General features: G+C 38.1%; 1 protein-coding gene across 5 annotated transcripts in view; it reads left to right on the forward strand.

Annotated features, from left to right (window-relative positions):
- Nucleotides 1-15,471, forward strand: part of SLC44A5 (solute carrier family 44 member 5) — a 432,655-nt gene that overhangs the window by 348,158 nt on the left and 69,026 nt on the right. The window lies entirely within an intron of this gene.

The following is a 15,471-nucleotide window of genomic DNA, read 5'->3' on the forward strand; positions in this document are numbered from 1 at the left end:
TTGGATCTCCTTGCAGTCCAAGGGACTCTCAAGAGTCTTCTCCAAAACCACCGTTCAAAAGCATCAATTCTTTGGTGCTCAGCTTTCTTCACAGTCCAACTCTCACATCCATACATGACCATTGGAAAAACCATAGCCTTGACTAGATAGAACTTTGTTGGCAAAGTAATGTCTCTGCTTTTCAATATGCTATCAAGGTTGGTCATAACTTTCCTTCCAAGTAAGCATCTTTTAATTTCATGGCTGCAGTCACCATCTGCAGTTCTGAAAGTAAGTTTTCTATTTCTTCTTTATAAAAAACAAAACAAACCCACATTTTTAGAAAAAAAAATTCTCCTTTCTCATTGGTCCTTTTCTTTTCTAGTAATACCTGAGTTTTTATTCGATCTCCTGGTTCTTCATAACCAATTCAGTTTCTATAAAAGTTGGTAATGAAAGGGTAAAAAAAAAAAAAACAAAGAAACAACTGCTCTCTCTACCACCAGAAACAGCAAAAACAAGGCTCAGAATATTTCTCTTGTGTTCCCATGTCACCCAACTATAACTGTAGAGCTTATTATTCCAAGATATAAAACAGACTAAAAAAATAAGGTTAGGAAAGTGTTAACAAAATACAGGGTAGAATTATTATGGGCAATTAAGAGAAACCAGAAATTTGGGTGAGGTTGAGTGACATGATTAATCATGTCAGGTTGAGTTTACAATATGTAAGTTGATGTCTACAAAGGTCCTCATTGCCTATTAGAGACAACTAAATTCTCAGACAGGGTGGTAATTCTTAGCCTCAGTAACTCAAAAAATCCTAGACATTGCCAACAAAACCTTCACACTATGAAGGACAAAGAAAGCACCAGGTGGTAAAAAGATCACACAGATCTCTAAATCACTAGTTCTTTAAAATAGGCTATCTTTAAAAGGGCTTCTGTAACAGTGTTTCCTGGACTTAAGCCAATGACCCACTTATTTTCAACAAAAGTGGGATACCATAAATTTAAGTATATTAAAGATCATTCAGAGACAATCCTAGAGTAACACTGATATGTTCTTTAAAGTATTATTTGTAATAACAATATATTGGAAACTCTACAGATATCTAATAATATGTGGATGGTAATAAATTGTGGCCATTGTATTTAATAAAATATAATGGAGCCATTAAAAATCTGTATTTATAATTTTAAGAATTGATTTTGTTAATTTTCTTCATAGTTTCTAGATTTTCTCCTTATTGCCAAATTTAGGATTAAATTGAAGAAAGTAGGGAAAACCACTAGACCATTCAGGTATGATTTAAATCAAATCCCTTATAATTATACAGTGAAAGTGACAAATAGATTCAAGGGATTAGATCTGATAGAGTGCCTGAAGAACTATGGACGGAGGTACATATGAACATTGTACAAGAGGCAGTGATCAAAACCATCCTCAAGAAAAAGAAATGTAAAAAGGCAAAATGGTTGTCTGACAAGGCCTTACAAATACCTGAGAAAACAAGAGAAGTGAAAGGCAAAGGAGAAAAGGAAAGATATATCCACTTGAATGCAGAGTTCGAAAGAATAGCAAGGAGAGATAAGAAAGCCTTCCTCAGTGATCAATGCAAAGAAAGAGGAAAACAATAGAATGGGAAAGACTAGAATCTCTTCAAGAAACTTAGAGATACCAAGGGAACATTTCATGCAAAGATGGGTACAATAAAGGACAGAAATGATATGGACCTAACAGAAGCAGAAGATATTAAGAAGAGGTGGCAAGAATACACAGAAGAACTGTACAAAAAAGATTTTCATGATCCAGATAATCATGACGGTGTGATCACTCACCTAGAGCCAGACATCCTGGAATGTGAAGTCAAGTGGGCCTTAGGAAGCATCACTAAAACAAAGCTAGTGGAGGTGATGAGATTCCAGTTGAGCTATTTCAAATTCTGAAAGATTATGAAATTCCATTTGAGCTATGTCAAATCCTGGAAGATGATGCTGTGAAAGTGCTGCACTCAATATGCCAGTAAATCAGGAAAACTCAGCAGTGGCCACAAGACTCGAAAAGGTCAGTTTTCATTTCAATCCCAAAGAAAGGCAATGCCAAAGAATGTTCAAACTACCACACAATTGCACTCATCTCACATGCTAGTAAAGTAATGCTCAAAATTCTCCAAGACAACCAGGCTTCAACAGTACATGAACCATGAACTTCCAGATGTTCAAGCTGGATTTAGAAAAGGCAGAGGAACAAGAGATCAAATTTCCAACATCCGTTGGATTATTGAAAAAGCAAAAGAGTTCCAGAAAAATGTACTTCTGCTTTATTGACTGTGCCAAAGCCTTTGACTGTGTGGATCACAACAAACTGTGGAAAATTCTGAAAGAGATGGGAATATCAGACTCTCTGACCTTCCTCTTGAGAAACCTATATGCAGATCAGGAAGCAACACTTAGAACTGGACATGGAACAACAGACTGGTTCCAAATCGGAAAGGAGTATGTCAAGGCTGTATGTTGTTACCCTGCTTATTTAACTTCTATGCAGAGTACATCATGAGAAACACTGGGCTGGATGAAGCACAAGCTGAAATCAAGATTGCCGGGAGAAATATCAATAACCTTAGATACCCAGATGACACCACCCTTATGGCAGAAAGTGAAGAAGAACTAAAGAGCCTCTTGAAAGTGAAAGAGCAGAGTGAAAAAGTTGGCTTAAAGCTCAACATTCAGAAAACTAAGATCATGGCATCTGGTCCCATCACTTCATGGCAAATAGATGGGGAAACAATGAAAACAGTGACATACTTTATTTTTGGGCTCTAAAATCACTACAGATGGTGACTGCAGCCATGAAATTAAAAGATCCTGGCTCCTTGGAAGAAAAGTTATGAACAACCTAGACAACACATTAAAAAGCAGAGACATTGCCAACAAAGGTCTGTCTAGTCAAGGCTATGGTTTTTCCAGTAGTCATGTATGGAGTGAGAGTTGGGCTATAAAGAAAGCTGAACACCGAAGAATTGATGCTTTTGAACTGTGATGTTGGAGAAGACTCTTGAGAGTCCCTTGGACTGCAGGGAGATCCAACCAGTCCATTCTAAAGGAGATCAGTCCTGGATATTCATTGGAAGGACTGATGTTGAAGCTGAAACTCCAATACTTTGGCCACCTAATGCAAAGAGCTGACTCATTTGCAAAGACCCTGATGCTGGGAAAGATTGAGGGCAGGAGGAGAAGGGGATGACAGAGGATGAGATGGTTGGATGGCATCACTGATTCAATGGGCATGAGTTTGAGTGGACTCTGGGAGTTGTTGATGGATGAGAGGCCTGGCATGCTGCAGTCCATGGGGTTGCAAAGAGTTGGACACTACTGAGTGAACTGAACTGAACTATGTTAATTTTCTTCATAGTTTATGGATTTTGTTTCATGATGATTGCCTTCCTCCTAAAGATAACATTTAATTATATTTATCCAAGATGTCTATGTTTATGAGAATTTATAAATTGCTAATATACTTGCAGTTTGTTTTTGTATATGGAATGAAGTAGGAATCAAACTTCCTTTTTTTTCCAGTTGTAAAGCCAATGATCTTAGAATAATTTGTTGAAAACTATGCTGTTTGTCCTGACTTCTGATAACACTATTATCATTTGGTAAATTGATATGTATGTTTCTGAACCATCTATGCTTTTCAGTATACATATTTTAAGCCTCCCAATGTTTTAATTCTTAAATGTGTATTAATTTGAAAAGTTAACAGGTTATTTCAAATGTTTATAAGAGTTTTTAGTAGTTAATGAAAATATTTCTGAAAATATCACATTTCAATCATTAAAACAGTATGGAATTATCATAAAACTAGGCAGGAAGAAATAAATACCTTTACAAATATATATTTTGAATGTGATAAGATGGGATTTCAAGTTAGTACCAAACAATGGATTATTAAATAAGTGGTACTGAGTCAACTGAAATGCTATTCATAAATATAAAATAAAACTGGATATTTATTGCATACCTTATGCCAAAATGAATACTGCAACTTGGAAATTTAAATATAAAATATACAACCAAAAAAAGTAACAGAAGAAAATGCAGGAGTGGGTTTATAGAATAATGGGGAAAACAGCTTTTTCTAAACTTGACACCAAAGCCAGAAAACATAACAAAAATGTTCAAGTATATTATGACACAATGTAAACCCACTTTCACCTACAAAGTGGTATACAAAATTAAAAGGTAAGCAGAAATTCAGGAAAAAATGTTTTTCAACATACATATGTATCTGACAATGGGTCAAAAGCTTTATTTTATGAACTACTTTTTACAAAATCAGAAAAGGAAAAGAGGGTAACTCAATATAGAAGTTGGAAAAAGTATTAAAAACAAAATAACATGATATAATAACCAATAATAATAGAAAGTGCTGTTCAATCCCAGTTTGTAAAGAAATGCAAATTAATTGATATTGTTGTTGTTCAGTCACTAAGTTGTGTTCAACACGTTGTGACCCCATGAACTGCAGCACACCAGGCTCCTCTGTCCTCCACTATCTCACAGAGTTTGCTCAAATTCATGTCCATTGAGTAGGTAATGTTATTTAAACATCTCATCCTGTTCCACCCTTTACTCCTTTTGCCTTCAATATTTCCCAGCATCAGGGTCTTTCCAATGAATCAGGTCTTCGCATCAAGTGGTCAAAGTACTGGAGCTTCAACTTCAGCATCAGTCCTTCCAGTAAATATTCAGGGTTGATTTCCTCTAGGATTGACTGGTTTGATCTCCTTGGAGTTCAAGGAACTCTCAAGATTCTTCTCCAGCACCACAATTCAAAAGCATCAGTGTTCAACCTTTATGGTCCAGCTCTCATATCCGTACATGACTACTGGAAAAACCATAACTTTGACTATATGGACTTTTGTTGGCAAAGTGATATCTGCTTTTTAATACACTGTGTAGGTTTGTCATAGCTTTCCTTCCAAGGAGCAAGTGTCTTTTAATTTCATGGCTGCAGTCACCATCCACAGTGATTTTGGAACCCAAGAAAATAAAATCTCTAATTGCTTCCACTATTTTCCCTTCTATTGCCATGAAGTGATAGGACCAGATGCCATGATATTACTTTTTGAATGTTGAGTTTTAAGACAGCTTTTTTTACTGTCCTCTTTCACTCTCATCAAGAATCTCTTTAGTTCCTCTTCACTTTCTGCCATTAGAGTGACATCATCTGCATATCTGAAGTTGTTGATAATTCCTGGCAATCTTTATTCTAGCTTGTGATTCATCCAGCCTGGCATTTCAAATGATGTACTTTGCATAGAAGTTAAACAAGCAGGGTGACAATATACAGCCTTGTCATACTCCTTTCCCAATTTTGAAGCAGTCTGTTCTTCATTGTCTGGTTCCATGTTGCTTCTTGGCCCACATACAGGTTTCTCCAGAGACAGGTGAAGTGATCTGATCTCTAAGAATTTGCCACAGTTTGTTGTGATCCAGAGTCAAAGGCTTTTGCATAGTCAATGAAGCAGAAGTAGATGTTTTTCTGGAATTCCCTTGCTTTCTCCATGACCCAACAAATGTTGGCATTTTGATCTCTGGTTCCCCTGCCTATTTGAAACCCAGAATGTACATCTCAATGTTCTTGGTTCATGTACTGCTGAAGGCTAGCTTGAAGGATTTTGAGCATAACCTTGGTAGCACGTGAAATGAATGTAATTGTATGTGGTTCGAACATTCTATGTCATTGCTCTTCTTTGGGATTGAAATGAAAACTGACCTTTTCCATACCGGTGGCCACTGCTGAGTTTTCCAAATCTGCTGACATGTTGAGTGCAGCACGTTAGCAGCAGCATCTTTTAGGATTTGAAATAGCTCAGCTGGAATTCCATCACCTCCACTAACTTTGTAGTAATGCTTCCTAAGCCCCACTTGACTCCAGGATGAAGCTGTCAAATTAAAAAGATTAAAATTTTCAGGGTTAACCAAAGCATGGGGAAGAATTCAAATTTTCTACTGGTTTTGGCAAAATATGATAAGATTTATCACAGTTTATCAATTGTTTATCAATTTGTATATTATTTTTGATTCAGCACTTTTTCTCCTAGAAAGTTACCTAATGGAAATTTATATAAACTTTCCTAATGTTGAGGTACTATGAAATAGTAATAACAAAATGGAAACAGCTAAATGTCTGTTAAACTCTAAGGCTTCCACACAGCAAAGGAAATCATCAACAAAATGAAAAAGCAGGCTATGAAATGGGATAAAATGTTGGATTGGCCAAAAAACTTATTTGGGTTTTTCCATAAGATATTACAGAAAATCCTGGACGTTTTAGACAACCCATTATTTGTGAATCATACATCTGCTGAGGGTTTAGTGACCAAAATTTATAAAGAATCCATGTAATTCAATAGCAAAAAAAAAAAAAAAAAAACAACAACCACAGTGAAACAAATGATTAAAAATTTAGCAGAGGATCTAAATAGACATTTTTCCAAAGGAGACATACAGATGGCCAACAGCTATATGAAAATGTGCCCAACATCACTAATCATCAGCGTATCAAACCATGAGTTATCATCTGATTAAAATGGCTATCATCAAAAAGACAAGAGAAAACAAGTGCTGGTAAGTATGCGGAGAAAAGAGAACCCTTGTGGATTTTTGGTGGGAATGTAAATTATTGCAGCCAGTATAGGAAACAGTATGAAGAGCTGCAAAAATTAAAAATAGAAGTACCACATGGTCCAATAATTCCACTTGGTACCCATCTAAAAGAAATTAAATCATTATCTTGAACAGATATGTGCACCCCCTTGTTCACTGAAGCACTATTATAATCAGCACTGCTTACAATAGCCAAGTCTTAGAAACAACCTAAGTGTCATTGGATCGGTATACAGATAAAGAAAATGTGATTTTATGTAAATAAACAAATTTAATTTTTAAAAAATCAGTCATAAGAAGAAGGAAATCTTGCCATTTGTGACAAGATAGATGGACCCTTAAGTGCATTATGCTATGTGTTGTCAAGAAAAAATGAAGTCATAAAAACAAAAAAGATTGACATTTTCCAGAAGTAGGAGGTCTGGGTGTAGGAAAGGGGTTTAGGTGGTCAAAGGGTGCAAATTTCCAGTTATAAGTTTCTAGGGATGTAATGTACAGCAGAGGATGAGATGGTTAGCATCAATTCAGTGGACATGAATTTGAGCAAATTCCAGGAGATAGTGGAAGACAGAAGAGCATGGTATGTTGCAGTCCGTGAGGCTGCAAAGAGCCGGACACGATTTAGTGACTGAGCAACAACAGTGCACAACATGGACTTCCCAGGGGCCACAGGAGTAAAGAATCCGCCCGCCAATGCAGCAGGTGCAAGAGGCACAGCTTCAACCCCTAGGTAGGGAAGGTCCCCTGGAGCAGGAAATGGCAACCCACTCCGGTGTTCTTGACTGGAGAATTCCATAGCAGAGGAGCCTAGTGGGCCGCAGTCCATGGGGTTGCAAAGAGTTGGACACTACAAGCAAGCACACAGTGTACAGTATGGTGAAGTCACAGATATAAACTACACTTATTGTGGTACTTATTTTTCAATATATACATGTATTAAATCATTATCCTATATACCTTAAACTAAAACATGTTACATGTCAAGCATATCTCAATAAAACTGGAAAAAATTAAAGTAGGATCTAGACGAAAAAAAAAAGAAATCCATGGGTTTCTATCTAGTATGGTACAGTGTGCTGGCTAAAGAATAAAGTATAATGCCTACAATTCCATCTGAAACATTACATTTACCCCCACTTTCTCTAGTTACTTTCTGGCACAAGACCCTAATTTAATGCCTTGGGTACTTACCACTACATGAATTTATCCTGAGCATTGATTTCACTTGTTTATCTTCCTCTTCTAGAGTCAAAGTTGTTTGACATCAGGAACGTTCTTTTTTGTTTTGCTGTTGTATCCTCAGCACTTCATTGTCGTCCGTGCCTGGTGTATTCATTGTGAAATGAATCAGAATAAAGGGGTAGCACAGATAGGACACTGATTTGCTCCCAAGATGGAGATCAGTGTAAAGTTCTTATCAGATCTACCTATCAGCACTGCTTAGTAGGTGTCATTATTTTACTCTGATTTTCAAAATTTGGAAGAAAATTCAGATAGGTTAAAATATGCATTCAGGGTCAACTGACTACTAAGGGGCAAAAGGAGCATGTTCTAACCCCCAATTCTGTGCTGCTTAGGTTGCACATTGATAGAGTTGCAGTGAAATCGGTTTTCCATGTTCCATATTTAATCCATGTTCCATGTTTAACTTGACATTCAGATTTGCAATTCTTCCCTCATTCCCTGTTGATTGCATAGTTCTTAGGATCAGTTCAGTTCAGTTGTTCAGTCGTGTCTGACTCCATGAGACCCCATGAACCACAGCATGCCAGGCCTCTCTGTCCATCACCAGCTCCTGGAGTTCACCCAAACTCATGCCCATTTAGTCGGTGATGCCATCCAACCATCTCATCCTCTGTCATCCCCTTCTCTTCCTGCCCTCAGTCTTTCCCAGCATCAGGGTCTTTTCAAATGAGTCAGTTCTTTGTATCAGGTGGCCAAAGTATTGGAGTTTCAGCTTCAACATCAGTCCTTCCAATGAACACCCAGGACTCATCTCCTTTAAGATGGACTGGTTGGATCTCCTTGCAGTCCAAGGGACTCTCAAGAGTCTTCTCCAACACCACAGTTCAAAAGGATTTATTCTTTGGCACTCAGCTTTCTTTATAGTCCAACTCTCACATCCATATATGACCACTGGAAAAACCATAGCCTTGACTAGACAGACCTTTGTTGACAAAGTAATGTCTCTGCTTTTTAATATGCTGTCATAACTTTCCTTCCAAAGAGTAAGCGTCTTTTAATTTCATGGCTGCAATCACCACCTGCAGTAATTTTGGAGCCCCCAAAAATAAAGTCTGCCACTGTTTCCACTGTTTCCCCATCTATTTCCCATGAAGTGATGGGACCAGATGCCATGATCTTCGTTTTCTGAATGTTGAGCTTTAAGCCAACTTTTTCACTCTCTACTTTCACGTTCATCAAGAGGCTCTTTAGTTCTTCATTTTCTGCCATAAGGGTGGTGTCATCTGCATATCTGAGGTTATTGATATTTCTCCTGGCAATCTTGATTCCAGCTTGTGCTTCTTCCAGCAGAGCGTTTCTCATGATATACTCTGCATATAAGTAAAATAAACAGGGTGGCAATATACAGCCTTGATGTACTCCTTTTCCTATTTGGAACCAGTCTGTTCCATGTCCAGTTCTAACTGTTGCTTCCTGACCTGCACACAGGTCAGATAGTCTGGCATTCCCATCTCTTTAAGAACTTTCCACAGTTTATTGTGACCACACAGTCAAAGGCTTTGGCCTAGTCAATAAAGCAGAAATAGAGGTTTTTCTGGAACTCTTATGCTTTTTCAATAATCCAACGGATGCTGGCAATTTGGTCTCTGGTTCCTTTGCCTTTTCTAAAACCAGCTTGAACATCTGGAAGTTCATGGTTCACGTATTGCTGAAGCCTGGCTTGGAGAATTTCGGGCATTACTTTACTAGCGTGTGAGATGAGTGCAATTGTGCAGTAGTTCGAGCATTCTTTGGCATTGCCTTTCTTTGGGTCAGTTTACTTCAGTTCAGTTGCTCAGTCATGTCCAACTCATTGCGACCCCATGAATTGCAGCATGCCAGGCCTCCCTGTCCATCACCAACTCCCAGAGCTCACTCAAACTCACGTCCATTGAGTCAGTGATGCCATCCAGCCATCTCATCCTCTGTCGTCCCCTTCTCTTCCTGCCCCCATCCCTCCTAGCATCAGAGTCTTTTCCAATGAGTCAACTCTTTGCATGAGGTGGCCAAAGTACTGGAGTTTCAGCTTTAGCATCATTCCTTCCAGTGAACACCCACAACTGATCTCCTTTAGAATGGACTGGTTGGATCTCCCTGCAGTCCAAGGGATTCTCAAGAGTCTTCTCCAACACCACACTTCAAAAGCATCAACTCTTCGGCACTCAGCTTTCTTCACAGTCCAACTCTCACATCCATACATGACCACAGGAAAAACCATAGCCTTGACTAGACGGACCTTTGTTGGCAAAGTAATGTCTCTGCTTTCAAATATGCTATCTAGGTTGGTCATAACTTTCCTTCCAAGGAGTAAGCATCTTTTAATTTCATGGCTGCAGTCACCATCTGCAGTGATTTTGGCGCCCCCAAAAATAAAGTCTGCCACTGTTTCCACTGTTTCCCCATCTATTTCCCATGAAGTGATGGGACCAGATGCCATGGTCTTAGTTTTCTGAATGTTGAGCTTTAAGCCAACTTTTTCACTCTCCTCTTTTACTTTCATCAAGAGGCTTTTTAGTTCCACTTCACCTTCTGCCATAAGAGTGGTGACATCTGCATATCTGAGGTTATTGATATTTCTCCTAGCAATCTTGATTCCAGCTTGTGCTTCTTCTAGCCCAGCGTTTCTCATGATGTACTCTGCTGCTGCTGCTAAGTCACTTCAGTCATGTCCAACTCTGTGTGACCCCATAGACGGTAGCCCAACAGGGTCCCCTGTCCCTGGGATTCTCCAGGCAAGAACACTGGAGTGGGTTGCCATTTCCTTCTCCAATGGATGAAAGTGAAAATTGAAAGGGAAGTTGCTCAGTCGTGTACAACTCTTAGTGACCCACACAGCCTTGATGTACTCCTTTTCCTATTTGGAACCAGTTTGTTGTTTAATGTCCAGTTCAAACTGTTGCTTCCTGACCTGCATATAGGTTTCTCAAGAGGCAGTTCAAGTGGTCTGGTATTCCCATCTCTTTCAGAATTTTCCACAGCAAATTTGGAAAACTCAGCAGTGGCCACAGAACTGGAAAAGATCAGTTTTCATTCCAATCCCAAAGAAAGGCAATGCCAAGAATGCTCAAACTACCGCACAATTGCACTCATCTCACACGCTAGTAAAGAAATGCTCAAAATTCTCCAAGCCAGGTTTCAGCAATATATCAGCCGTGTACTTCCAGATGTTCAAGCTGGTTTTAGAAAAGGCAAAGGAACCAGAGATCAAATTGCCAACATCCTCTGGGTCATCGAAAAAGCAAGAGAGTTCCAGAAAAACCTCTATTTCTGCTTTATTGACTGTGCCAAAGCCTTTGACTGTGTGGATCACAATAAACTGTGGAAAATTCTTTGGGTCAGCAGTCCCTTAATTAATTGCAGCGTCATAGGGAATTTAAATATCTGAGACCATTATTGCTAAATAGCTCCTTAAGTAATTAGCCCAGACCCAAATTAAACAAAAGTTGTATTATGTTATTTTTTATTTGTTTTTGAAGCAAAAGTGCTTACATATGAGAACAGGAACACACAGGACAACCCACATTGTCCAAATAAATACACCTGATTTCAGAAAAAACACATATTACCTTGAATTCAGACCATCATGAAAGCCAGGAGAATACTGTCCTTCCATAATGATGTATAATGAATGAAACATCATTCTTTGGGAAAGTGCTTGAAGCAGACAAAAAACATTGTTTTAACCTCCTCTTCTTTTCCCTCCTCCACTAAAAAATAAATAGACCAAGCAGAAAAAAAGTACCGTTATTACAAATAAATGTGTGTGTATGTATGTTCGTTTGCAGATGAAATGGATCTTTGTTAGGATGTGTAAGCAGTTTAGACACTCGGAACAGTTGGGTCCAGGACATACTTGTTAGACTGTAACAGAACATTTGTGCTCAGTAATTTCATGATTAATGAAATAACTGAGCTTAAAATTCTATGCTTAGAGATGTGCAACAGAGTTTGGGCTAGAATCTGTTGGTTCTATGCTTCGTTTATCCATGCCTAAACAAAAGGATTCCAAGGGAAAAACTGGAAGTTTTCTAAAATGCCAAAAGAGATAAACTCTAAGTGAAATGGGGTGCTTTTTTGATGTGTGTGACTTTCTCTGCCTTTTGGGTTGCAGGGAAGTTATTCATGATACTTGGGTATGATTCTTTTCTTTGGAATTTCTACTAAATTGCAAGAACTCGATTGGTTTTGTTGCCACCTTCTGGCTACTACAAAAACTTCAGCTTATAAAATGTGGGTTAAAAACACTTTGAACACTGATACAGCCCAATTGCCAAATTAGACAGACTGAAATACCCATCCACCTAGTATGAACTTCAGAATGGGAAACAGGAAAGATTAAGAGAACAAAACTTCCATTTAAATTTTGCATTAATTTGACATCTAAGTGAAAGAGTACCTTTATCTGCAATTCACTGAAAAAACTCTTACGAAATGGCAAAGAGATCTCACAAATTTGTTTGAACATTCTACAAGCCCAGATTTGCCACTCGCTTTAGTTTTTAAAATCTGTAGCAAAATAAAATATGCCTGTGAAAGTAAACCAACTTGTTTGAATAATGAAGAGCTTATAATAAAGGCAATAAAAGCAATGGTCTCCTGTCTTAAGACTCCTTACCCACAGTTTCATTCCACAAGATAATTTCTCCTCTTTCTGGTTGCTTTAGACACTTCAGGCTGCTACAACAAAATACCATAGACTAAGCTTGTAAACAACAAAAATTTACATCTCACAGTTCTGGGTATTGGAAGTTCATGATCAGGTGTCAGCTTGGTCAGTTTCTTGGTGAGGGTCCATTCCCTGGTTTGACATCTTTATTATGCATCCTCAAATGGAGGAAAGGATTAGAGAGATCTCTGGGCCTCTTTTATAAGTGCACTAATCCCATTTATGAGAGCTACACCCCCCTGACCTAAGCACCTGCAAAGGCCCCATCTCCTAATAACCATCACGTTGGGGGCTTGATTTTAACATATGACTTGGGGGGAAATAAATACTGGTCTTAGTTCTTCTGGAAGTTTTTTGCATAACTTTGAATCATATTCTTTGATTTCATGCTTTATTAATTTTAGATAGTATCCACTGATAGCCTGCTATGAAAAATGGAAGATTTAACTCATGTATTTTATGTTTTCCTGATCTTCTTCCACCTTCCATGTTTGATAGTTAAATTATTACCTTTAGATTTTCTTATAGTTACTTTCATGACTTTACATAGTATTCTGAGTCTCTATTGCTTCTTCCACTAACTTTTGTCAGAGTCTTAACTGCTCTTTATGTAAGAAGAGGGTATTATCCCCACTACCATTCTCCATCTTTCTTTTCCATTCCTATTTCTACTTTCTTTTTTAAAAAATTTTTTTGGAGTATAGTTGATCTGCAATGATATATTAATTTCAGATGTACAGGAAAGTGAATCAGTTATATATATATATATATATATCATATCAGATCAGTCACTCAGTTGTGTCCGACTCTTTGCGACCCCATGAATCGCAGCAGGCCAGGCCTCCCTGTCCATCACCAACTCCCAGAGTTCACTGAGACTCATGTCCATCGAGTCAGCGATGCCATCCAGCCATCGCATCCTCTGTCGTCCCCTTCTCCCCTTGTCCTCAATCCCTCCCAGCATCAGAGTCTTTTCCAATGAGTCAACTCTTTGCATGAGGTGGCCAAAGTACTGGAGTTTCAGCTTTAGCATCATTCCTTCCAAAGAAATCCCAGGGCTGATCTCCTTCAGAATGGTCTGGTTGGATCTCCTTGCAGTCCAAGGGACTCTCAAGAGTCTTCTCCAACACCACAGTTCAAAAGCATCAGTTCTTCAGCGCTCAGTCTTCTTCACAGTCCAACTCTCACATCCATACATGACCACAGGAAAAACCATAGTCTTGACTAGATGGACCTTTGTTGGCAAAGTAATGTCTCTGCTTTTGAATATGCTATCTAGGTTGGTCATAACTTTCCTTCCAAGGAGTAAGCGTCTTTTAATTTCATGGCTGCAGTCACCATCTGCAGTGATTTTGGAGCCCAGAAAAATAAAGTCTGACACTGTTTCCACTGTTTCCCCATCTATTTCCCATGAAGTGATTGGACCGGATGCCATGATCTTGGTTTTCTGAATGTTGAGCTTTAAGCCAACTTTTTCACTCTCCACTTTCACTTTCATCAAGAGGCTTTTGAGTTCCTCTTAACTTTCTGCCATAAGGGTGGCGTCATCTGCATATCTGAGGTTATTGATATACATATATATATATACACACACACATATATCCATTCTTTTTAGATTATTTTCCCATATAGGCCAGTACAGAGTGTTGAGTAAAGTTCCCTGTGCTAAATAATGTGTTTATTAGTTATCAGTTTTATATATCAATCCCAATCTCCCAATTTATCCCTTCTTCCCCCTCCCATCTTCTGGTAACCATGTTTGTTTTCTACATCTGTATCTCTATTTCTGTTTTGTAGATAAATTCATTTGTACCCTTTCTTAAAATTCCGCATATGAGTGATACATTATATAGTATTTGTATTTCTCTGTCTGACTTACTTTACTCAACATGAGAATCTCTAGGTCTATCTATATAGCTGCAAATGGCATTATTTCATTCTTTCTATGGCTAATATCCCACTGTATACGCACACCACATCTTCTTCGTCTGTTCCTCTGTTGATGGACACTTAGGTTGCTTCCATGTCATGGTGATTGTGAATGGTGCTGCTGTGAACATTCCTCTTTCTGTGTTTACCCTTTACCTGATTGAGTTTGTAATAAAGTTCAATTCTGCAACTTCATCAGAATCATTCATATTCTATTGGTAGATTGACTCTAAAAGTTTTCGAAATAAGACTTGTACTTTTTAATAGCTATTTAATGTTTATTCACTGTCTGGCCATTACATTTTCATTTCTACTGTGTCCTTGATACCAAAGCCAAATTTTACACTTTATTTGCAGCTTAGCATCATTCTGCATTTTAGTGTATTTCGACTTAGAGCAATGACATTCTTGTATAAGGTTTTATTTGCCAGCAAGTTTTCTTGGACAGTCTCTATCAGGACAACAGTTTTTCTGCCTTTCCAACCCCACTATTTTTTAAGGGCTCCCTCTTCTCTGAACACCTACCTTGCAGAGTTTCTGCTTTTTGTTCTACTCAGCACCAGGCAAATTTTAGGCTCAATGCATAGCTTTAATTCTGAGACTTATCTACCTCATTAGATTGGACCCTGCTGCTAGACTTAGCAAATAAGAGAATGCTCAGTTAACTTTAGATTTACAGAAGGATTTTTTTTAGCCTGAATTTGTGCCATGAACTTTTTTCTGTATCCCAGCTTGTCTTTTTTCTTTGTTGACACTCTTGTTTTGATGGAGAACATTCTTGACTATCTTCATAAGACAAGAAAGCATAGAAAGATAAATCCTTGGAAATGTTTTTCTTCTCCCTCTTTACAGTTGATTGATGGTTGAGCTTTAGAGATGTATCTTGAAAGACAATTCCTGTCAGAAATTTTAAGATGTTATTCTGTTGTTTTTGGCATCCACTCTGTCTAATGTTAGTCTGATTCACAAACCTTGTGGTGAAATCATTTTTTCTGTTTT

The sequence above is a fragment of the Bos indicus x Bos taurus genome, chromosome 3, assembly GCF_003369695.1.
Source record: "Bos indicus x Bos taurus breed Angus x Brahman F1 hybrid chromosome 3, Bos_hybrid_MaternalHap_v2.0, whole genome shotgun sequence".
Lineage (NCBI taxonomy): Eukaryota > Metazoa > Chordata > Mammalia > Artiodactyla > Bovidae > Bos > Bos indicus x Bos taurus.